Source organism: Taudactylus pleione, unplaced genomic scaffold, assembly GCF_031769625.1.
Source record: "Taudactylus pleione unplaced genomic scaffold, aTauple2 ptg000627l, whole genome shotgun sequence".
Lineage (NCBI taxonomy): Eukaryota > Metazoa > Chordata > Amphibia > Anura > Myobatrachidae > Taudactylus > Taudactylus pleione.
In genome coordinates, this window is record NW_028285029.1 from 7,653,426 (window position 1) to 7,679,723 (window position 26,298).

General features: G+C 41.6%; 1 pseudogene; it reads left to right on the forward strand.

The window, feature by feature from the left end:
* The first annotated feature begins 1,803 nt into the window (after positions 1 to 1,803).
* Positions 1,804 to 25,246, forward strand: LOC148479290 (extracellular calcium-sensing receptor-like; annotated as a pseudogene).
* The last annotated feature ends 1,052 nt before the right edge of the window (positions 25,247 to 26,298 follow it).

Sequence of the window (26,298 nt, forward strand, 5' to 3'; positions counted from 1 at the left end):
CAGGCAACAAGTCGATAGGACAATCCCATTCTCTATGAGGGGTTAAGATTTTGGCTTTTTTTTCAGAGAAAACATCGGTAAACGATTGATATTCTTTAGGTATAGATGGGGCCTCTGACGTCAGAATTTTCCTCACTGGTCGAATCTTCGGAAGACAAGACCCCTGGCGTTCCTCACTCCATGACAGAACCTGCATAGTGTTCCAATCAATTCTGGGATTTTGTTTACACAGCCACGGGTATCCAAGTATAATCTCATGGGAAGCCTTGGGTATGACTAAGAGGCTGATAAGTTCAACATGGAGGGCTCCAATACCAACTACAATAGATTGGGTTCTTTTAGACACAATTCCATTAGAAATAGGTCTACCATCAATAGATGTCAAGGAGATAGCAGGATCCAAGGTGATGCAAGGAATTTGTATTTTATCTGCCAAACAAGCAGACATGAATTTTCTACTGCCCCAGAATCCAGGAGGGCAGGTATGAATGCAGGACTAGACTTAATGTCTAGAGCTATGGACAATACAGAGTCATTTTGCTTTGGGGACGGAAGTATTACTCCTAACTGATTGTCCACGGGACTAGTTAGGAATGGGCGTTTCCCGACTTGCGGTTACATGAAGCCACCAGGTGACCCGTGTCTCCACAGTATAGACAAAGGTTCTTTTTAAAGAGTCTCTGTTGTTCTTCTTTAGGAAGATGGGTAGGATAAACCTGCATGGGTTCTTCATCTGTAAGCCAGGGAGGAGAATGGGTAGGAGGAGGTTGAGGATGAGGCCTAAAACGAGCTGATCTGTGCTTCTCAGCTTGGCACTCTCTAAAGCGTATGTCAACCTTGTTGCAGAGGGAAATTAGATCATTAAGACTAGAGGGTAAATCATGAGTGGCTAGGTCATCCTTTATACGATCCGATAGTCCGTGCTAGAAGGCCAATTTTAGGGCTTCCTTGTTCCATCTGAGCTCTGATGCCAATGTCTGGAACTGAATGATATACTGACTGAAAGGATGGACACCTTGTTTCAGATTCATAATACTGAATGAAGCAGAAGTGGTTCTTCCTGGCTCATTAAAAATCCTCCTGAATGATGTTAAAAATTCAGGATAATTATCCAGTAGTGGATCAGATCACTCCCAGAGTGGAGAAACCCAAATTAAGGCTGAGCTGGACAGCAGCAACACAATATAGGCCACTTTGGTTTTAGAAGTGGGGAAATTGGAGGGTTGCAAAGTAAAATGTACATCACACTGGTTTAGAAATCCACTACACAGTTTAGGATTGCCATCAAACTTGCCAGGTGTAGGTAAATACAAATGAGGAGGAGCTCCAGAGGCAGATACCAGGGAAGTGAAAGCAGCAGTAACTGCAGGCATACTTGGGGAAACTAGTAAAGCTTGTAAATTATCCTGATGGCATGCTGTTGCATGGTTCCCAATCCTTCCAGGTGAGAAGCCATGCCGTGAATTAAATATGTTCTGGACTCCTGTCCAGTAGCCAAATCCATTTGGTCAGTGCAAACTGTAAGAGTCTGTATTTGTTGTGGACCCAAGGTGGAAGCAGGAGGAGACACAGGTTTAAACTGAAAGGTGGGTTGTTTACTGTGACTGTTAGAAGACATGAATAATGATTAACTAAAGTCCAGTAATAAGCAAATTGATATATGTGGCTGAAGGGACCTGTAGTAAATTGGAGAAAACGAATGACCAGGTCAGTGACAGAGATGAATCCAGATAAACTGTGAGAGTGAAGTGGGATTCCTCATTTGCTGAATTGTGGCTGAAGGGGATATCCAGTACTGAGGTGATGCAGGCTGAAATGGAAATTCGGAAAAGCTGTGATGGGTTGACTAAGGAAACAGGTTCAGGCAGGAGTGGGTTAACTGTGGAGCAAGGTTCAGACAGGAGAGGATCAGGTGGAAGGTGCAGGGCTGATCTCAGCAGGAAGCAAGGCAGAGTGGAGTAGGCTATGCAGGGAGCCAGAGGCTGACAAGGAGCTGGAGCTAGCACCAGAACAGAAGTCTAGGCCTCAGGAGCGTAGTGAAGTCTCTCTCACAGCTACGCTGTGAGCATGTTGCTTTGACAACAAGAGGGAGCTCCAAATACTCTTAAGTACCCAGTAGCAGAACGTGAAAGGCCAGAGAGAACAGGTGACCTACAGACGATTAGCCTGCTATGTCACATGGCCAAAGACAACTTGGCGGCGTACAGACACCTGTGACAAAGAGATACCGCTAGACTTACCCTTGCTAGGACTTCATCCAATGCATACAGCCAATGCCAGTCTCCACATGTCAGCTCCCTCGACAGAAGGACCGCACAACAGTGCCCTCACTGGTAAGGACCGCAAACGTCCACGACGCAAAACCCTGGTCGTGACAGTTGTGGCCTTGCCAAAGATGAGATGCAGCCTTCGGGCTGGTGAAGCAGCCTTGAGGGCTGATTGATCTTGGCTAGTTGTGGCCTGGGGGCCAAAGGTGAGATGTGCAGCCATTGGGTTGGTGAAGCAACCTTGAGGGCTGGTTAGTTTCCAATGGAGTGTGCACACTGACTTGATGAGATTTACCAGTGTCGCCAGGATGACACTGGTAGTGATGCACAGGGTGATGCAGTTTGGATGCTGAGATGCTACCAGGACCACCGGATTGACACTGGGATTGATGCGGTGGATGGTGCACGTTGGATGCTGAGTTGCTAACAGTGCCGCCGGGTTGACACTGGTGTCAGTGCGTTGGATTGTGCAGTAGGGTCACAGGGATATGACAAGTGTTACCGGGTTGACACAAGCAACCTGACGCTGACCTGTGTTCGGGATAGTAGTGCCCTCCTAACCGCTGAGATGACACACGTGGCTGTGGCTTGGTTACACACCATGCTGCTTCAATGACATGGCAGATGAAATGCAAAGCATGCCACCTGGATGGAGCAAACAACAGAGAAATATCACTTCAGACTGGACTCTGGAACTCGACTGTAGAACAGGAGACTGACACAACCAGAAGCACAAGTAACTCTATCACTGGCATGGAGTGAAGGGCTGGCTGGAATTTAACAGACACAGGGCCCAAACAGAGCAAGACTCCCTTAATGACAGACTAACATGCAGCTGGGCTGTGCATAGAGAGGAGAATCAATTAGTGTGCATCTGATACTGTGCACAGACAGGCAGTAATTAGTGCAGTGTCTCAGCAGCAACTGAGACTGAAAAATGCAAACAATATAATCTACTTAACTGCAGATACTAACAGAAATGAAATGCAAAGTGAAAAACTAATGACTGTGAGTATACAGGCCCTGCAGGAACAGCATCAAAGGTATAGTGGACCGTATTTTAAGGAAAGACAGCCACAGTCAGTTAAGTATTAGGCATATGCACAAATAAGTCATATGGCCAGGAAATGTAAATTGGGACAGTATAAGAATGGAAATAGAGACTCAGGTTATGTTCATGTACATGGGAGAAATTACCCTACACAATATTAGGAGGCCCACCATATTGGAATTCAGAGAATACCGAGTAGCTGATGCTACATGCCAGATACAAGCACAAATGCTACACTGAGTATGTCAATAAGTCTTGAAGTTTAGGTCATTCCTGTAGGCTACAGCCAGTTAGATTGACAGAAAACTTCAATGATTAACTTAATGTAAAAATTAATGTTTCTGGTACTAATCAAACTTTTATTGTAGATAGAGGGCTGACCAGATCCTTAATAACCTCTAAATGTATCCATCCTTAGTCATATGGATGAGTTATTGTTATGATCATTATTGTCTTATTTGTCTGAAGCTAAAACAATTGTGCCATCTCTTGCAAGTAGGATACATTTTAAGGATAAGCTGCAGTCATGTCGGTCAAAGGAGAAATATTTGGGACATGTCTGATCCAGGGGACGAGGCACTTGACACCAGACAGGATATAGGAAAGAGACAATATGAGGGTGTGATCTAATGTTGTATGCATAGTATGCTGTATCTGCTCATTCAAAATTTGACATAAATGAGCACAAGATGGAAGTTGTCCCTTATGGCATCATCAAATAATAACAAAGATGTAATATGCTAAATCCTGTAATTTATTTACCATATGTTTCTCATAAGATACAAAGGTTGGAGAGTGGTGAGGATTTAGCAGTTACACAGATATGCATGATTGCATGGAACATTTATATCAGTTTGATTTTATATATAAAGTTGGGGTCCTATGACAGATAAGAATCAAGTTTTATGTTTCTGACAAATAACTAGAACACCAATATGACATTCACAAGGCACACAAAGGACTATCAATGATCATACAACTTCCACTGGTAGTGACAGATGTAAAATGTCTAAGCACTGGCATATATAGGGATTACACATATTATTATATTATATTATTAAGAAAAGCAGAGCTGATGAGGTTCAAAGAGAGTGGCAGCCTCACCTATCGCTCAGTTCCCAAGAATCCAGGCAACCAATTTGTTTTTGCTTTGATTTTTGAGAATCTCAGAGTACAGAAACAGATAAATATGCAAAGGTTGAGTTACCACAGGGGGCTCATTCCAACCCAGGTAATACAAATCAAGTTGTATAATGTGGTAATTTGCCATGTTTGTTCAGGGGAATTTGTTTTTAATTTTGGTTATAAAAAAAAATAATTTGAGCGAGGTGATAACTGAGACAGGGTAAGTATTGCAAGGTATTACAAAAGCAACAGAACCAGCCCTAGGCCACTACTTAACCTGTCACCATTGGATATATATATATATATATATATACATATATATATTATATTATATTATATATATATATTTTTTTTTTTTTGGACAGATAACATTGAACTGTGATAATGAAATGACTGTCAGGTTCTCCATGGGTGTGAGAAAGCAAACAAGATGATAACAGATGAGTTTAAATCTTCTGGCTCTGATCATGTTGGGCACTAAATGTCAGGGTTCCTGGGAAAGAATGTAATGGTTAAGAAATTTCTTGAGTTCTGGTTGCTTAACAGATCATTTGGAAGGACGATACCAGGTGTTGATGACCACTACTACTATATTGAGAGTTGCTAAAAAAGACACCTGGATCCATTCCACTCATTATAAGAGTGTATCTGAACAAAAGGAGAATCAAGAACAAGAAAAGGGAGAAGTGCTACTTCAATCAGAGACTTTTTTCCTGGCAACTTAAACTTGCATGAGGGCAAAGCAACTGAACCAAAGATGAAGAATAACCATTACAGCATGATAGTTTCCTGTCTCTTCTGTGTACTTTCTTTTGTTTTTCTTCTTTTTAGCTGGAACTATTTTTGAGTTGACACCAAAGTGGAACGCTCTGGAGGTGGGTCTGATAATGATGTTATGGGATATACATGGGGAGCTACCCAAGATCAGGCTATGACCTAACTCAACTTATAACTAAGGAAAAGGTTCATAAATCAGGGAAATATTAGTATACAAACTGTACATCATGCTTGGTTTTGGGAGTATGGGACATATTACAGTTACAAGGACAGGTATAATCTAAGAATTGATGCAGAATGGAACATGCTTTCAGCAGATGGGGGTGCTAGCAACCAATAGGATGAATGGTTGTACTTTTCCCCAAACTTTGAATGAGTGTGTTTTAAGAGAAGGTAATACTGACTGTGGTGACACATGTCCAATAAACAAATTACAGAGATCCATTAATACTGATATTCAAAACTGAAAATCAATCCAACAAGATGGTATTAAATTGTTAAAATTTGGTAACCAGGGTATATGATAAATAATTTTTAGAGATACAAAATGATGTAACTTGTTGCACCCACATGAAATACTTTAAAGAAAAATGAGATTTTACGTGCTATAAACATATAATTCTCTTTTGCGCAAGAGAATATTAAGCAGAGTGATTCTTATGGTTAGACACTGAGAAAGTTTTCAAAATTCATTATTGGGATGATGTACAGTATGCGCTGGGAAGACATCTTCTGATAATACTGTCAACCATACTAGTGATATATATTTTATTATAATGATATCTCTCTTTATAAAGTGTGTTAGGAATATGTTCAAAAGGATCACCAACCAAATCAATCAACTTGGTATAGAAATGGATGCTATGGTTCCAATAAAGTATTACAACACAGAAATGGACAATCTATTTCTGCAAATGTAATCAAGTGATGGAGAATGGGTTTGGATGGTGTGGAATCAGAGTAGAAATTAATAGAAAATTTGGTCCAACTTAACGCATTGTTCAGTTTTAGTATAATAAATAGATCTGATTAAAATTTGGGATTTTGAAACACTATGGAGGGTTTGTAAATATCATGAGCCCATAATTGAAGAAGAAAAAAGGTCTATGTATGCATAATAGTGATTTGAAATAGGCAAACATCCTTTAGAGGATTAGTATTAGTATATATTGGTGGAGGGTAAAGAAATGTATGTATATTTTGAAATATTTAAATTGGTTCTATTAAGGAAAGAAATGTGAATAGATTTAGCCATACATAATTAGATGCATAGTGAATGTTACTCCAGATATAATTTAGCCCAAAATTCCCCAAGCATCCATTATAGGTTAGATGAGTTCCCACACTCTACCAATGGTTCCTAGGTATCCACTGAGTGTGTATAAAGGTTGTCTTACCCTTTCCTTCTGTACTCAATTGAATGATCAGTGCATGATTTGTATTATATATATATATATATATATATACAAAATGTAATGTCTGGTGAATGTCATGAGTTAAGAAAGGTGATAGTTTACTAGACTACCAAAGGGTGGACTGTCAAAATCAAAAAACAAAAATGAATGAAGTACAACAATAAACAACTTTCTGTACTTTTAAACCATATTTTATATTTTCCATATACTTAAATATTACTCTTCAATATCATGCATTGTTATATATTAGTGTTTATATTCTTTACGTACGTTGCACAATTTCCAAAATAACAGTGTGTAAATATAGCACTGCCATTCCATGTATGAAAATATATTTGATTTTGTAAGTGATTACAGATTTGTGATAACTTATTAAATGCAACATTGCTTGTAGTTGCTGCTTGTTTGGTAAATGTATATGCTTTCCATAAGTTAAGAATCTGTTTTTAACTGTAAACTGTTGCCTGGACTTTCCCACTCTGGGTGTCAAGCGCCTGGGGACATAAGCACACATGGATACAACAATGAAGACAAGCAAGAGGTTACCACGTCTCAGGAAGACATTTTGAAAGCTTGACCAGTTGCATTGTTTTACCTGTAATCTATTGTGTAGTGACCAGTTTATCAAAACTGTTATATGTGACACTAAGGTTACTCTTTTAAGGTTTTCTGTCTATAAAATTTACCACACTAACCCTGCAAGTAAGTGCGTTCAGAATTGAAGCCTTGTGTTGTGCCAACCACGCATGCGCATTGTATGGGTGGTACTCTTAGTATTTTTTATGAAAATAAATCTTTTGGACTTTGGAACTCTAAGTAAGCTGATCGGAAATCAGAATTATTTTACTTTAATATGCCTGTTGGCCAGTTTGTACAGATGATAGTGTGTAAAGACGATATGTCTATGAACGATGTTGTATACAGACATATCGCATTGGCTGTGCAGCACAGCCGATGGCAGATATATCTGCAGATATATCTGCTCATCATACTGTGTATATGAGTGGTCAGCCAACCGCCCATACACTTGCTGCAGAGGCTGCTGGGGAGGGAGGCGTGCCACAACCCTTGTCGAGTGGGACCGCAGATGATGGTTGTTCAGTGTGTTGAGGAATCTTTTATATATTATATTTATACCAGGGGTGCCAATTATTGGAGAAGAATCTTCAATAATAATATATGTACACTTTATTTATATATAATTATAAATATAGATAAAATTCAATCAACATGTGTTTTATCATATATATATATATATATATATATATATATATATATATATATATTTGCAAATACATGTAGTTCTCATACATATAAATTATGAAATTATGATTCCGAAAGTGAGTTCAGACATGCATTTCAAGCTCTAATTATCTGATATGTATTTACAGACAAATTATACAAAATAAAATATACACAGTAATTATATATATACTAGTTATATTTATGCTTCCTTAAGACACACAAAACAAAACAATTTAACAAACTTAGACAATTACTAACATGAATTGTATACTTGCAAGTATATACTTAGTATAACTGAACAAAAGGCAAGATAACATACATTTGCTAAGGATATGCATATTCTGATTGTGGTCTTTGACACTTCCCTCTGCATACCAGTATCTGTATTCATTTTATTTATTATATTTCTTACTATAAAGTATATATATCTAAAATAACCATTAATGAGATTTTAATTCAGGCAATGTCTTTAATCCTAATCTTCCTAAAATATGAATAATTACCTAAATGGCAACAAGTATCTATGAACAACCATCATCTACAGATATATCTACAGGTCAGTCAATCAGCAGATAACATCTCTCAAGTGTGTACCAACCTTAAGAGGGAGATGTATCAACCTTAGAATGAGAAAGAGGAGAGAGATAAAGTACCAACCAATCAGCTCCTAACTGTCACTTTAGAGGCTGTGTTTAAAAAAATGGCAGTTAGGAGCTGGTTGGTTGGTACTTTATCTCTCTCCTCTTTATCACTTTCCAGGACTTAGTACATTTCACCCTAAACATGAACACAATACTGTTTAAATGAATGTGCACAAAATACTTGTTTATGTCACACATATTGACTTAAATGCTGCACTGCTTTATTTCTAATTTGATTTGTGTCTTAATTTTTTTATTAGAATTATTCGGCTGCTAATGAGGAAATTTAAAGAAGACAAAATCAATACTTTTCTAAAACTGTTTAACCTTGTATTTAATATGTGCATCATGAGTCTTTCACTTTGCAAATCAGAGACTCAGAACCCAGCACCTGGATGTCATCTTTATGTAAAGAGCAAATATTTATTTCCATATAAATACTCCCAGGATGGAGATCTCATTATAGGCGGAATATTCACTGTTAATGGCATGGTATCAAAACTACCTTTTCAATATGGAATCTCTTGTCCGATGTGTGCATGGTAAGAGCAGAAAGAAGGCATGATTCCAGGTCATTACACTAATTGGACTATAACCTTGGAGAGAGATAATGTGGGTGGAGGTACAGTACCTACCAATCAGCTCCTAACTGTCATCTTACAGGCTGTGTTTGAAAAATGACAGGAGCTGATTGGTTGGTGCTTTATCCCTCACCAAGGCTTAGTACATCTACCCTATAGTCACAATTAAAAGGCTGATTTCCAGTTGCAGGCAGTGTCAATGCCGCACACAGGTGGCCAATGTTTTAAGTCTGCGAATGCATCCCAGTTGCAGAGCACGTGTGTTGCTATTGTTTGCATTAAGAAACACAGAACAGATTTGGAAGTCAGGATGTGGAATTCAGTGAGTGTTTCCAGGAAGGTATCAGGGGAGTGTCTAAGCAGACTAGGGCAAGTCACTGTTAGTGGCTGCATCCATAGACACACAGGCGTGCGCACAGGATGTCATGGTCAGAGAGAGAGACTGCATCTGCTATACAGATTGTGCAAGTTTTGATGATGGTGCATCAATGGTGGATCAAAAAACGCACTGATATGGAAAAGCAGCGCTGCAATATGCTGCAAGTTGGCATCTCAGTTTTATGAAAATTAGCATAACATGGCTGGGTGCGACTCAGTATCAGCCTTTAAAGCTGCCATTTTGAAAAAGGTTTAATTGGAATGAAATCTTTACATTTATATATCTGTATGCAAGTAGTAGAGCTCCCTTATGTATTCCTTTATGTTTGCAAGACCTGGGGATAATTGCACTAACAGTCATTTTTGGTTCCAAACCAAAACGAACAGTTGCGGATGGATAGTGACGCCATTTAGCTGTGTAAAAGCAACTATTTATCATCCGTCGGGTTTCAGCTTCAATTGAAACTGATGCAGATGTCACATGTTTTTTGCAGCTCTATAAAGTCCTTGTCACAATCTCAAGGATAGTCTCAATGCTGACCTTGTGGGATGGAGTCTAACGTGCCAGGGGTTTTCACTAGGACCCCTGCAAGGAAGTTTTGGCTTTGCAGCATCAGACACACAGGTCTCTTTCTGGGTTCCCTAGTATGGAGCTGGTAGACACTGGGTAGGAGGCTGGACTAGAAACTGGGGACTGGCAGGAGTGTAGCAATAGCTACAGAGTAACAGGCAAACTGAAGAGAGAAATTGCTGAGGTCAGGAACAAGTTAATAGCAAAGCTAAGAAGCAGGGTCACTGGAGCTAGGGATGAGAACTAATACTCTGGCACTTGTCTGTGCTCAGAGTTTCATATGTCTCCATGTTGCTTTGTTAGTGAAGAAAATCTCTTGTTTTATCTTTATATAGTTTTGTTACACCTTTGCAGCAGTTTCTTATCCTTTGATGGGGATCCAGTCGATACTGACAAGTGTCGGTATCCTAAGCCTGTCAGGATGCTGGCATAGGGTTTCTGGCTCCCGGGATCCCAAGCACCGGCATCCCGTTCCCAAACGATTGACATATCAGTGTTCTAAATATATGAAAGGTTTTAACTTTTATTTGCATGTTAAATTTATTTTAATTATTTATTTTTTTAGTTGAGTTTGGTTCAAAAGCTGTTTAAAGTGCCTTGATTGCCAAATCAAGGTAAATTCATGTAGAGGCTGTACAAGGACTACATTGATTCCCAAGGATGGACTGGGGCTCCATATTAGCCCTGAAATTAATCTCTTTGCCTGCATAAAGAGGGAGTGGCCTGACCACATAGGGGCATGGCCTCGCCGCATGTCCCCATCTCTCAGTATCCAGCCAAGTAGTGATCCGGGAGGTTGAGCTGTTCAGCCAGGGTTCAGTCTGGACCTGCCCATCAGGTCATCGGCCCCTCTGTTATTTGCTAGAAGTGCCAGATGGCCAGTCCAGTCCTGTTGAATCTACATTGTGATTGGGATTTATATTTTTAGATACAGCAGGAGCCAGAGGTGGTTTAAGAGAGGAGGTTGCCTGTGTGCAGGTTCCCATCGGGCCCTCTCCTCTTCATCAGTGTTGTAGATGCTGACAAGGTGCAGTCCCAGGACAGCTCTACTGCTCATGTGCGAAGCATTGAAAAATGGCCATGGTGGTCATTTTCCCAGTGATTTCTTCAGCTGTAAGAAGGGGTAGTATATTTAAAGGTTGCAGCTAGATCTATATGGATAAGGGTGTGTGGTGTATGGGTCCCCCTGAACCCAAGGGCCCATGTGCACCTTACATTTTTTACCCATTGTAGATCTTCCCCCTGGCAGGAGCATCAGTATGTCATGAAATGCATCAAGGATGCTTCTTTTCTAGACATGCAGAGACAGCATAAACTTCCTTCAATCCATGGGCGCTGTCATATTTGGTGGACTATGGACTGCTTAGATTTTGAGGAGCAGCATTTTGAAAAAGATAGGAGTGGTGAGTACATTTATCCCTAGATGTACCCATCAGCTGGAAGGATAGGACTGTTCTACACACACATACATGTTGTACTTCCTTACACATTATTTCCACTGGTAGAGAAAGTGATCCCATTGTTTAAAAAATAAGAGTAACAAGTTTGCTGCCTTACACCAAATTTTTTAAAAGTGTTGAATATACATTTTTTAAACATATATTTTTAAAAATTCTTTATCTGTGTGTCTGCAAATATGATATATTTGACATTTTTTTAGCATCACATGAGAATGAGAAGTGCTATTTTTTTTCTTTCGGTCTCCATGTATGATTAAATGTTATAGTTAATATTGAAATAATGAGGATGATTTTCACTTTTAATTCTAGAAAGAAAACTGTAATATATTTAATACTTTTTTAAGCATTCTGTAAAAAACAATACAAATAACAAAAGAATAGCAATAACAATGGTGCAATTTTTTTTTAAACAGTGTACATCGTAGAGAATATCGACATCTCAGAGCTTTTATATTTATAATTAATGAAATTAACAGTAACCCCTATTTTCTTCCCAATATTACTCTTGGTTACCATGTGGAAGTGAGAGAAAAGCTGTAAAGCATATTTTTGAGATACTGTCTGGACACAAACAGATAATTCCAAATTACTCATGCAGGGAATCTGATAAAGTAGTTGGGTTTATTGGAGATCTCAACTCTTTCACCACCATTCCTATGGCACAGTAGCTGAATGTTCTTGGGTATACACAGGTAAGTGCCAGCATTCTGTATTAAAAATTAGAGTATACAGTAGATTCAGTTAAGTTTAATATATTTGGCTGACTCATAAAACCCTCAGGGCGGTGTTCTGCTTTGTTACCATAGTATGGACCACTCACCTACTGTTGGGGATTGCCATTCAGGAACAGTTACCAGCATCTAATATTTAAACAAAGTAGAGATCCCCTCTGGTGCCCTAAATTCCACACTGCCCACCTCAAATTTAAATTAGTACATGGCGCTTGGAGTGTCCAGTTTCAATAAATTGAATCTACTGCAGACTTTCTTATATTTTCACTCTGAAAGTCTCTATATCAAGCTCCACATAGGTTCTCTATATACAGTACCCACATCGTATTACACTCACTTAATGACTTAGGAAATAAAGAACAAATGTCCTTGTTTCTAAAAAAAAAAGCTTGAAATTCCTTACATTAAGGTGTGCTCCTCTTCCAGTTTCTGTTCCACTTATTCTCAAACACTTTCTCTCCTGAAACCCTTTAATGCATTAGGGGTTTCAGTGCCATGTACAGAGAAAAAAAGAGGAAAAAAGAAAACAGGACAGACACCTAGTGCTTAAAACCTAAATCTTTATTGAACACACAGTTATCTCCTTACACATTGGAGGGCAATATCAAAAAGATATTATAGAAATATCTTCTTTCCATAAAAGCAATCCCTATTGCAAGTCTCCCTGCCAGAACTGGTGGCTCAAAACAATTTTGTGAGTGTAAAGGCAAATGATGTTAAGTCCCAGTACAGAACTGTCTGTTCTCCAAGAGCAATGACATATGTTTGGAGGGCACTTTCACATTGTTTTAATAACTTCTTGAATCCAGTCCATTTTTTGGGATCCATTTATTCACTGGATTTTATTCCCAGTTTTGTGTGATTGTGCAATCAATCAATTTTTTTTATTCTTATGAATGATTTATGAATGATTTCCAGTAAATCAATCATGACATTGCATTATAAGTCCTGATTTCTGACCTCTGAAGAAGTCTATTTATGGATGAAATACATAGGGGTTCTAGTGCCTTGTCCATGGGCTAAGCGGGAGGATCCTGCCTCATCTCAACTGTATTGTGAGTGTGGATACTGTGTCACCTTCTTTAAACTGTAAGCAATATTTATAAATGATGCATTGTTTTTAGCAAAAATAAAAAAAATCTATTTATTTACTGATCGGCCATTGGGCATTTTTCTTGTTGGGTGATCTTTGGTGAAAGGGTATTTTTAGGAACATCCCAGATATATCAGCCTCCACAATTCCACACCTTGAGGTATCATAGTGGAAAGGACACAGTAAATATGACCTACCAATGTTATCATATGATTTTATCACTCTTCTATTTTAATATTTCTTCTCTATAGCACCCTCTGATTATTGCACTTGTGTATTATTGCTTGTTTCTTACTAACAGGTGAGTTACTGTGAGGTGCAACTTTTTACAACTGCTTGTTTTAGCACAAGATAAGGCATTGATTCTTTGTGTCATCTTTATATATATATATATATATATATATATATATATATTAGGGGTGTGCACCGGCCACTTTTCGTGTTTTGCTTTTGGATCTGGATCTTTCTTCGTGTTTTGGATCTGGATTGGTTTTGCTAAAACCACCCTTCCGTGTTTTGGATTCTGGGTTTTGTGTTTTGGATCTGGATTTTTTCTTAAAAATGAAAAAAAAATGCTAAAATCACATAAAATGGGACTTTTTTTGTTCCTACGCTATTAATAACCCCAATAACATTAATTTCCACTAATTGTCACGCTATTCTGAACACCTCACACCTCATAATATTGTTTTTAGGCCAAAAGGTTGCACCGAGGTCGCTGGATGACTATGCTAAGCGACAAAAGTGGGTGGCACAAACACGTGGCCCATCTAGGAGTGGCACTGCAGTGGCAGACAGGAAGCCAATCAGCATTATGGTGCCCATTTGCATGTAGCATGGACCCGGGAGATCCATGCTACATGCATCTGTGTGATTGGCACAGAGCAATGACAGGTCCGTGAGACTGGTCTGTGCTGCTGTGGTAAAAAAAAAAAAACCTGTGTAAAAAAGGTCGCTGGATGACTATGCTAAGCGACAAAAGTGGGTGGCACAAACACGTGGCCCATCTAGGAGTGGCACTGCAGTGGCAGACAGGAAGCCAATCAGCGTTATGGTGCCCATTTGCATGTAGCATGGACCCGGGAGATCCATGCTACATGCATCTGTGTGATTGGCACAGAGCAATGACAGGTCCGTGAGACTGGTCTGTGCTGCTGTGGTAAAAAAAAAAAAACCTGTGTAAAAAAAAAAAAAAAATGGTGTGCCCCCCCCCAAAAAGAGCAACCAGCCCTGGGCATTAGTGACCCAGTGCTGGGTGTACTTAAATACAGGGGAAAACCATGTAGGGGTCCCCTGTACTTAAGCACAACCAGCACCAGGCTAGTCAGAACCAGCACTTGTTGCCAAAATACGGGGGACAAACGACATAGGGATCCCCTGTATTCTGCGCAACCAGCTCTAGGCTCTGATCCGGTCCTGGTTCTGTAAATACAGGGGAAAATAATGAGTAGGGTTCCCCTGTATGTTCCAGAACCAGCACTGGACTATTTCTAGCGGGGGCCTTATGCCACAGCCAGGGTAGCCCTTTCACCGGGCCCCCCAGCCGCAGCATTAGCCCTGACTGCTAGTCAGCCCAGGCAGGGGATCCCTGGAGATCTGGGGACCCCCCCAATAAAGGGGTCACCCTCTCCAGGGCACCCCAGGCCCAGGCTGATAGCCCGGGGCTGTTCCCGCCACCCCTGGTGGCGGTGGGTGGTGGGTTGATAGTGTGGTATGGTGTAAATAAATAATATCAAACATTGTCTTTAGAAGAAGAAATGCAAGTCCCAGCAAGCCTGCCCCGCATGTTGGTACTTGGAGAACCATAAGTACCAGCATGCAGGGCATTAAGGGCCCACTAGTACCTGTAGTTCACCTGTAAAAAAATGTTTAAAAAAACACAGGACACACACACCGTGACAGTATAAGTTTATTAAACATACATACACACACACACATGTACACATACTCACCTATGTAACCCTGTAGTATCGGTCCACTTGTCAGGTAAAGTGAAAAAAAACATACTCACCATCTCCTATGTGAGGTTCTGTCCTCTTCATTGCAAAGTAGGCATCACTGGCCTAGGCAAAAAAAAAAAAAAAAAAACCCGATCCACGAACTATAGAACGGTACTTCCTGAATGAGAGCTTAGCGGTGGGGTATCACCATGGAAACCCTGCTGCCAAGCTTTCATTGGCTGAGAGAGGTCATCTCCCGTCTCTCAGCCAATGAACGGCTCCATCCACTGTAGTCAATGGTGGGAGCCGCAAGGTTATTAAAGTCCAGTGCTGGTTCTGGAACATACAGGGGAACTGTACTCATTTTTTTCCCATGTATTTCCAGAAACAGGACTGGATAAGAGCCCAGAGCTGGTTGCACAGAATACGGGGGACCCCTACATCATTTGTCCCCCGCATTTTGGCAACCAGTGCTGGTTCTGACTAGCCTGGTGCTGGTTGTGCTTAAGTACAGGGGACCCCTACGTTGTTTGTTCCCTGTATTTAAGCACACCCAGCACTGGTTGCTCTTTTTTGGGGGGGTGCTCGCCATTTTTTTCTTTTTTTACACAGGTTTTATTTTTTACCACAGTAGCACAGATGGGTCTCACGGACCCGTCAGTGCTCTGTGTCAATGACACAGATGCAAGTAGCACGGATCTCCTGGTCCGTGCGTGCATCTGTGTCATTGAAATACACAGCAGCACAGATGGGTCTCGCTGACCCATCTGTGCTCTGTTTCACTGTCAATCACACAGATGCATGTAGCACGGATCTCAGGAGTCCGTGCTACATGCATATGAGCACCATAATGCTGATTGGCTGAGAGCTGTGACAGACGGCTCTGTCAGCCAATCAGCACTTTGCCCATTAAAGGGAAAAGGCATTTATTTTAAATGGCCGCTCGAGGCAAAACTGTGAGATCCGACAGCAGATCTCGAGGTTTTGCCTCGGGAGAGGGATCCGGGGCAGACAGGGAGATCCGAGCTTGGGCTCAGATCGCCCCGGATCCCTGAAGTTCGGGTGGGTTCGGTTCTCAGGGAACCAAACCCGCTCATCCCTAATATATATATATATATATATATATATATATATTATAAAGGCACAGTCATGCCCTTATATTAAGGCTGCATCTATACAAACAGATTTCTCCTTAGAGAATTCTGAAGGGGAGGGGGGGGTGTTCAAGGGGCTACACCTCAAAAGCTATAGTAGGTACAGATCTGAAGTTGGCATGGCTGGGTAGAACTGTCACTGGGTGCTGCATGCCAAATTTCAAGGCAAAAACATAAAAAATGATTTGTGAGAAATCTAAATGCTCCAACTGTCTGTCTTTCTGAAATTGTCAATTAGGAACCCTTTTGTGCTATAGCCTTTGGGGGATTTTTGGGAAGGCAAAACTGAAGTTAGGGGTGGAATTTAGACTTGGGGTTTGTTTTATTAGGTAGCTATTGTGCCAGGGTACGTGTTTTGGGGTTCAGGTAAATTAGAAAGTGACAGTTTTTAAACTGTTAACTCAAGAATGTGCCATTATAAAGATGGGACTTTTCAACTTGTTGCTCAGCCACAGTAGGAGCTTCCAGCAGGTGTAGTCATAGTGGCTTCACTTGGGTGCAGAAAGATGGCTGTTGTTTGCCGGCAGTAGTGGGCAAAGCAGCGGTGGAGACATGGATGTGGTGGTGAGGACCTCAGCGGTGGCGGTGGGAGGCAGGTCGCGGTTGTTGGCGGTTGACATGGGTGTAGGGGGCACGGGTGTTAGCGTCGAAGGGTCCAGTGGCAGTGGCGCTACTGCCGATATAGGCAGAATGGCTGGCAGGGGCAAGATCTTCTCAGATCCAGGCCCGCCGCCCAAACCCGAACAGGCACCAGTCCTGCAGCAGCCACATGTGCATCAACAAAGGAGCAGCGCCAAGTGTGCAGAGTGTAAAGGGCCAGCTGGCTTGTCTGTTAAAGGGTTGTGTAACCCCCAAAGTGCACTTCAAAAAAATTTAATATTCTTCTTTTCTGTGTTGTGAATTGTGTGCACTGTAGCCGCATTTCCATCAACAAAGGAGCAGCACCAAGCGTGCGCCTGTGTCATAAGTGAGTTAAAGGCTGGTGTATCCCCGAGTGCGCTCCACAAAAAATAAACAATTATTTTTTTTCTGTGTTTGTGTGTGAAGTGTATGCGCAGTAGCCTCACATGCATCAACAAAGGAGCAGCGTCAAGTGTGCAAAGTGTAAAGGGCCAGCTGGCTTGTCTGTTAAAGGGTGGTGGAACCCCCAAAGTGCACTTCAAAATTTTTTAAAATTCTTCTATTTTGTGTTGTGAATTGTGTGCGCTGTAGCTGCATGTCCATCAACAAAGGAACAGTGCCAAGCATGCAACTGTGTCATAACTCTGTTAAAGGGTGGTGTAACCCCCAAAGTGCGCTCCACAAAAAATAAACAATTCATCTTTTTTTCTGTGTTTGTGTGTGAAATGTATGCACAATAGCCGCACGTGATTCAACAAAGGAGCAGCGCCAAGCGTGTGCCTGTGTCATAAGTGTGTTAAAGGGTGGTGTAACCCCCAAAGTGCACTCCACAAAAAATAAACAATTCCTCTTTTTTTCTGTGTTTGTGTGTGAAATGTATGCGCAATAGCCACACGTGCATCAACAAAGGTGCAGCACCAAGCATGCACCTGTGTCATAAGTCTGTTAAAGAGTGTGTGTAACCCCCAATGTGCACTCCAAAAAAATTTAAAAGTTCTTCTTTTCTGTGTTGTGAATTGTGTGCGCTGTAGCTGCACATCCATCAACAAAGTAGCAGTGATAAGTGTGCGCCTGTGTCATAAGTAAGGGGCCGGCTGGCTCATCTGTTAAAGGGTGGTGTAACCCCCAAAGTGCGCTCCACAAAAAAAAACCAATTATTTTTTTTCTGTGTTTGTGTGTGAAATGTATGCACAGTAGCCACACGTGCATCAACAAAGGAGCAGTGCCAAGTGTGCACCTGTGTCATAAGTATGTTAAAGGGTGTGTGTAACCCCCAAAGTGCACTCCAATAAAAATAAAACATTCTTCTTTTCTGTGTTGTTAATTGTGTGCACTGTAGCTACACGTCCATCAGCAATGAAGCAGCACCAAGCATACGCCTGTGTCATAAGTCTGTTAAAGGGTGGTGTAACCCACAAAGTGCACTCCCAAAAAATTTAAAATTCTTCTTTTCTGTGTTTGTGTGCGCCTTAGCTGCACGTATATATTAATATAACATAAATGTTGGACAAAACTTTGTCCGATAATAATAAAATAGGGAAAGATAAAGAATCACTTCCTCCTAGTGCTGAAGCTGCTGCCACTAGTCATGACATAGATTTTAAAATGCCATCAACGTCGTCTGCCAAGGTCGATGCCCAATGTCATAGTAGAGGGCATATAAAATCCCAAATGACAAAGTTCAGGATAATTACCTTAAAAAAACATTTAAATCATCTGAGAAGAAATGTAAACTTGCCAATATGCCATTTATGACACGGAGTGGCAAGGAACGACTAAGGTCTTTCCCTATGTTCATGACTAGTGGTTCAGCTTCACATGAAGATGGAAGCCCTCCTCCAGCTACAAAAATCAAACTAGGTAAGATGGCAAAAGCACAGCAAAGAACTGTGCGTTCTAAGAAGATACAGTATCACAAATCACCAAGGAGATTCCAAGTGTGGTGGCGGTTGCAATGCCTGACCTTCCCAGCAATGGACAGGAAGAGATGGCTCTTTCCACCATTTGCATGCCCTCTGCAAGTGACTAAAGGAGCACCCACAGTCCACTTGCTGATATGCAAATTGAAGATGTCACTGTTGAAGTACAACAGGATGAGGATACTGGTGTAGCTGGCACTGAGGAGGAAGATGGCGAGTAGGATTCTGATGGTGATGTGGTTTGTTTAAATCAGGCTCCGGGGGAGACAGTTGTTGTCTGTGGGATGAAAAAGCCATCACTGTCATGCCTGGGCAGAAGACCAAATATTCCACCTCTTTGGTCTGGCAATATTTCTATCCAAATCTGGACAACAACTGTCTTGCCATATGTACCATATGTAAAGGTGAAATAAGTAGGGGTAGGGACATTAACCACCTAGGAACATCCTCCCTTATATGTCACCTGCAGCACGTCCTTAAAAGTTACTGTCAAGTTCCAAAACTTTGGCCAACACCATAAGCAGTCCAGGGACACCTAAATCCCTTTGTAATGTTGTATCCAAGTGCCTGCAAACCACATCGTCAACTCCCTCCTCATTAATTTAGTCCTTAGTCAGGATCGGAAGTAATCCTGCAGGCCATGTCACTGGCGTGACTGAATCTCCTATCTGGGATTCCTCCGGAGGATCCTGCATTGCTATGCCTACTACTGCTGCCGCTGCTGCTGTTGCTGCTGGGAGTCATTCATCATCCCAGAGAGGAAGTAGGAACACCACTACATTTACCAAACAACTGACCCTCCAACAGTCCTTATTGAGGAGGATGAAGTACGACAGCAGTCATCCTGAAGCAAAACAGATAACTGAGGCCTTGACTGCTATGTTGGTGTTAGATGTGTGTCCAGTATCTACCATTAGTGCAGTGGGATTAAGACAATTGATGGAGGTAGTGTGTCCCCGGATCCAAATCCCTTCTAGATTCCACTTCACTAGGCAGGCGATACCGAGACTGTACAGAAACATCAGAAAAAGTGTCCTCAGTGTCCTAAAAATGCAGTTGTACAAAATGTCCACTTAACCATGGACATGTGGACAAGTGGAACAGGGCAGACAAAGAACTATATGACTGTGACAGCCCACTGGGTAGATGTATCTCCTTATGCAGCAACAACAGCAGCATCACCAGTAGCAGCATCTCAGAAACGCCAGCTAGTTCCAAGGCAGGCTACACTGTGTATCACCGGTTTCAGTAAGAGGCACACTGCCAACAACCTCTTAGAGAAACTGAGGGAAAACATTGCCCAGTGGCTTACCCCACTTAGACTCTCCTGGGGATTTGTGATATCTGACAACACCACCAATATTGTGCGGGCTTTACATCTGGGCAAATTCCAGCACGTTCCATGTTTTGCTCACGCAATATATTTGCTGGTGCAGAAGTTTCTTAAAAACGATAGGGGCATGCAGGAGACGCTTTGGGTGGCCCGAAAAATTTCTGGCCACTTTTGCAATTCAGCGACTGCATGCCAAAGACTGGAGTGCCAGCAAACATTCTTGAACCTGCCCCGCCATCACCTGAAGCAAGAGGTTGAGGCGTGGTGGAACTCACCCCTCTATATGCTTCAGAGGATGGAGGAGCAGCAAATGGCCATTCAAGTCTATACATCCACCTATGACATAGGCAAAGGAGGGGGTATGCACCTGACTCAAGGCAGTGGAGAATGCACTGTTGTGCAAGGTTCTCCAGCCCTTCGAACTTGCCACATGGGAAGTCAGTTCAGACACTGCCAGCTTGAGTCAGGTCATTCCCCTCATCAGGCTTTTGCAGAAGCAGCTGGAGAAAGTGAAGGAGGAGCGAAGACGGAGCGATTCCACTCGGCATGTGGCACTTGTGGATGAAGCCCTTCATTCACTTTGCCAGGATTCCAGGGTGGTCAATCTGTTGAAATCAAAACACTACATTTTGGCCACCATGCTCGATCCTAGGTTTAAAGCCTATGTGGTGTCTCTATTTCCGGCCGACACAAGTCTGCAGAGGTGGAAAGACCTGCTGGTGAAAATACTGTCAGCTGAAGTGGAACGTGACATGTCAACAGCTCCTTCTTCATTTTCTCCCGAAACTGGGGCTGCCAGGAAACAACTTAGGTATCCTAAGCAACCCGCTGGCGGTGATGCATTATTAGGCAGGACCAAGTTTGGACATCTGGTCCGGACTGAAGGACCTGTCAACAATTTCTGACATGTCTACTGTCACTGCATATGATACTGTCACCATTGACAGAATGGTGGAGGATTACATCGGTGATAGCATCCAAGTAGGCATGTTAGACAGTCCATACCTGTGCTGGCAGGAAATAGAGGCAATTTGGAGGCCCATGGACAAACTGGCTCTTTTTTTTTCCTGAGTTGCTCCCCTCCAGTGTGGACTCTGAAAGAGTGTTTGGTGCAGCCGGGAACCTTGTCAGCGAAAGGCATAGGAGGTTGCAAAATGTGGAGATGATGTTCATAAAAATTAATTATCAACTCTTCTAGGGAGACCAGCCTTCAGAACATACAGAGGGACCTGTGGTGGTGGATTCCAGGCCGGACAAACTAATACTCTGTGAGGATGAGGATGTACACAACACTGAAGAGGGTGAGGAGTCAGTGGATGAGGAGGATGAGGACGACATCTTACCTCCATCCTCCATAGAGCCAGTTTGTACAGGGACAGATTAATTGCCAGCTTGTTTTGTGGGGGCCCAAATGAACCAATCATTTCAGCCACAGTCATGTGGCAGACCCTGGCACTGAAATGATTGGTTTGTTAAAGTGTGCATGTCCTGTTCATACAACATAATGGTGTGTGGGAGGGCCCAAGGACAATTCCATCTTGCACCTCTTTTTTTCTTTGCATTATGTACTGTTTGTGGCCAAGTTTTTCAAACTGCCATCCTGTCTGCCACTGCAGTGTCACTCCTAGATAGGCCACGTGTTTGTGCCGCCCACTCGTGTCGCTTGCATAGTCATCCAGCTACCTTGGTGCAACCTTTTGGACTAAAAATAATACTGTGAGGTGTGAGATTTTCAGAATAGACTGGAATTGAGTGGAAATTAATGTTATTGAGGTTAATAATAGCATAGGAGTAGAAAAACCCACAAATTCTGTGATTTTAGCTGTTTTATGCTTTTTAAAAAAAAAATACAGATCCAAAACACGGAAGGGTGGTTTTGGCAAAACCAATCCAGATCCAAAACACGAAGAAAGATCCAGATACAAAACCAAAACACAAAACACGAAAAGTGGCTGGTGCACACCCCTAATATATATATATATATATATATATATATAAATAGTCAAAAAAAGTAAATTTCCACAAAAATTGTTTTTGTCTAGTTTATAATTAGCTATTGTTTCATGTTTTTGTAGTTGTTCTTTGAGATTCATTTTTATTATAACTAATTTTTACAAACCTTGTATATGTATTTATTACTGCAGGGAGTCATAAAACAGGAATATTTTTTAGCACATACTATAACGGTAAAATTTAGCATTAGTTGAAATTAGCCAGACTGCAGTTTTTCCTACAGTATTTGTTTTAGAATATTTTTGTAAAGTATTTTGTCATCTAACTATAAATAAATGTTAATTCTAGATCAGTTATGGAGCAAGAGACCCTGCGCTGAGTGACAGAAGGATTTATCCACAGTTTTTCCGAACAAGTTACAATGACCATGTGCAGTTTTTGGCAATTATAAAATTATTGAAACATTTTGGGCGGAACTGGGTCGGGATCATTTCATCAGATGATGTAAGCGGAGAGCGGGAGCTCCAAAAGCTGAGCAGGGAGTTAACTGAATATGAAATATGTGTGGAATACAAGATTCAAAATTCTGAAACAAGTTTTAAGAAGATGAGCATTGAGAATGTCATTCATAATTCTACTGCTAAGATTATTATAATTTGTGGCACAAATAATCGTATTTTATATATATTTTGCTAAGAACTGCACAAATTAATATGAATAAGACATTTGTTCTTCCAGCTTCATGGTCACTTGTACCAGAGATTGTGATACCAAATAAGCGGGAATTACCAACAAACTGCAGTCTTGTGTTCTCACTTCCTGTATATGACATCCCTGGAGCACAGGAATTTCTAGATAATGTTCACCAATCAAATGACCACAATGACCCATTAATGGAGGATATCTGGATAACTGAGTTTTGCTGCATCTCTAAAAACGAACTTAAAAATGTGTTTATCCAAAAAATAAGTGATATGCCCATGCGAAACTGCACTTTAGAATCAGATTTTCCATCTTATATAAAATTTACTACAGATGCAATTCCTTACAGAGTGTACCTTGCTGTCTATATCATGGCTCAAGCCTTGCATGACATGTATTTAATTTTAAACAGTAATGGTAAAGAAAACATTTTGAACACAAATGTATATAAAGTGAGTATAAAAAGCACCAAAATTCTTATGTCCGTACAGAGGGCCTGATTCGATGGTTTATGTAAATATCCGATTGTTGTGGATTTGCCATTGTGCAGGGACCCTTCTGCTCATGTGAAGAACGAGTCCTGTGTGACCACTCGCAGACCTCCCTTAGTTGCAGCATGATTAACATGCTGCGACTAAAGAGGATGGGGTGAATTGTGGCCAGGGCCGGCAACTGAAATCTTGGTGCTTATGTTTTTGGGGTGCCCTATCCGATCCCAGTAGGTGCATGCAGGTCAGCAATTGGCTGTGTCTCTCCAGCCTCATCCCCAACTGTCTTTCAGCCTTATCCTCACCTGTGTTGCCACAGCAACATCCCTGTCTCCAGCCTCATCCCCCAGTGTCTCTCCATTTTCAGTCATCCACTAATCTACCCTGTCTCTCAGAATCATTATACATTACCTACACCTGTCTCTCAGCTTCATCCCCCATTGTCTCTTAGCATCATCTGCTCCACTGTGTCTCTCAGCCTCATTCCTCACCCTATGGCTCTCAGATTCATTCCTCACTCTGTCTCTCAGCTTCATTCTCCAGCCCCTGTGTCTTCCAGATTCATTGCTCACCTTGTGTCTCTCAGCCTCAACCCACCCCCTGTGTCTTCTCAGTCCCTGTGTTTCTCATTTTTATTTCCCAGCCCATCTCTCAGCCTCAACCCATCCCCTGTGTATCCCCAGCACTGTGTCTTCAGCTCCAATACCACCCTTATTTTCCCCCCACTTCATCTATAGCCCCCCACCACCTAACCTGTGTCTCCCCCAGCCCAGTCAACACTTACGTGTGCATGGCTCTTCTCTGATCCTGCAGTATGTTGTCATGATGTCGTGCATGCTGCGCTGGGCGGCAGGACTCCCTCACCCTACCTGTGCCTGTGCCCTGCAGTGCTTACAGTTGTAAGCACTGGGCTCCCAAAATTCCTGAATGGCCGGAGCCCCTTGGAATCGTGGGGCCCAGTACAAGTGTCCCCTAAGTAACCCCCCCCTGTCACTGGGTTTGGGGATAGCAACCAGGACCGTTGTACAAAATGGTGCATGTCATCCCTGTTTTGTAGGCATGCCAAGCCCAGGGTCTGCATCATCCAATGAAGACTTCCAGACCCTTGCAGATGGGTTCTGATGGCCAGGCTACATAAGTTTCAGCTTAAACAGACTGGTCGATGGCAGTGACATATTTTAGGGCAAAGAAAGATGCTCCATGCAAACTGAGTCACACAGGACACCAAGAAGGGCTGTTTGATGTAACTACAGTGATAGTTTATGATAAGACCTCTGTAAAGCTAAATAATAACTTTAGCCACTAGGTTGCAGTAGAGTCATATCAAGTGTACTGTATACAAGCAATTAAAAATACACAATGATTTATTTCTTATATGTACTTTGTAGAGATAAGTGAAGGCCTGGGGTGCCCTTAGTACCCCCCTGTCACTGGGTTTAGGGATAGCAACCAGGACCATTGTACAAAATGGGTGCATGTCATCCCTGTTTTGTAGGCTTGCCAAGCCCAAGGCCTGCATCATCAAATGAAGACTTCCAGACCCTTGCAGATGGGTTCTGTTGGCCAGGCAACATAAGTTTTGGCTTAAACAGACTGGTCAATGGCAGTGACATATTTTCAGGCAAAGAAAGATGCTCCATGCAAACTGAGTCACACAGGACAACAAGAAGGGATGTTTGATGTAACTACAGTGATAGTTTATGAGAAGACCTCTGTAAAGCTAAATAATAACTTTAGCCACTATATGGCAGTAGAGTCATATCAAGTGAACTGTATACAAGCAATTAAAACTACACAATGACTTATTTCTCATATGTAGATTGTAGAGATAAGTGAAGGCCTGGGGTGCCTTGGAAAGAGGGAACCCCTTTATTGGGGGGGGGCAATTCCCAAGGGTTCCCCAGCCAGGGCTGCTTAGAAGTCAGTTGTCAATGCTTTGGCCAGGTGACCCATTGAAAGGGTTCTCTGGCTGTGGCATTACACCCCTGCTAGAAAAAGTTTGGTGCTTGTTATAGAAAAACAGAGGACCTCTACTAATGTTGTCCCCTGTATTTCCACAACCAGGACTGGCACAACAGTAATAAAATACATGTGAACCCTACACATTTTCCCCCTGTATTTTAAGAACTAGTACATGCTCAAAAGAGCCTGGTGCTGGTTTATAAAATACAGGTGAACCCTATGCATTTTTTTCTCCTGAATTTTAAGAGCCAGGACAGGCTCAACAGAACCCGGGGCTGGTTATGCTTTTAAGGAGGAGCCCCACATCTTTTTTTTTTTTTTTTACATTAAATTGTTTATAAACACTTAGAAACATGCACGGATCTGATGGATATGTGCATGTTTCTGTGTAACTCAGACTGTGTAACTCGAATCTGCTCAGGCTAGACTTGCTATCCTGAAGCAGTCTGTTTTTGACAAGTTTTCAGTCAGTAATATAGTGCAGGTTAAACATTCACACTCTATTAAATTGCCCGAGTTGTATCCGCACAATGGCAAAACATCTGGATACGTGTTGCAGGGGTCTGAGTCTGAGAAACATGTGAGTTTGCATGTATTCACACTGTATTTCATAGGATGAGTTGCAAAAATGTGAGTATACTGTAGCTCTATACTCACAAATTTTCCGAACTCGGTCCCTATTACATTTTGCCCTTAAGGTGTGTATCCACTACACGAGAGTGTAACGACTGTACGATTACAACATTGTAATCATTCAAACATTCACCAACCTGTGCAGAGGATAATGTTCCCACACGGAACAATATGTCATCCAGTGCAGGCAGAATTTCTAGAGGGGGTTTTCCAAATACTTAATTTTATTGGGAGTGTGGCCAGTGCATGAATAGGGCA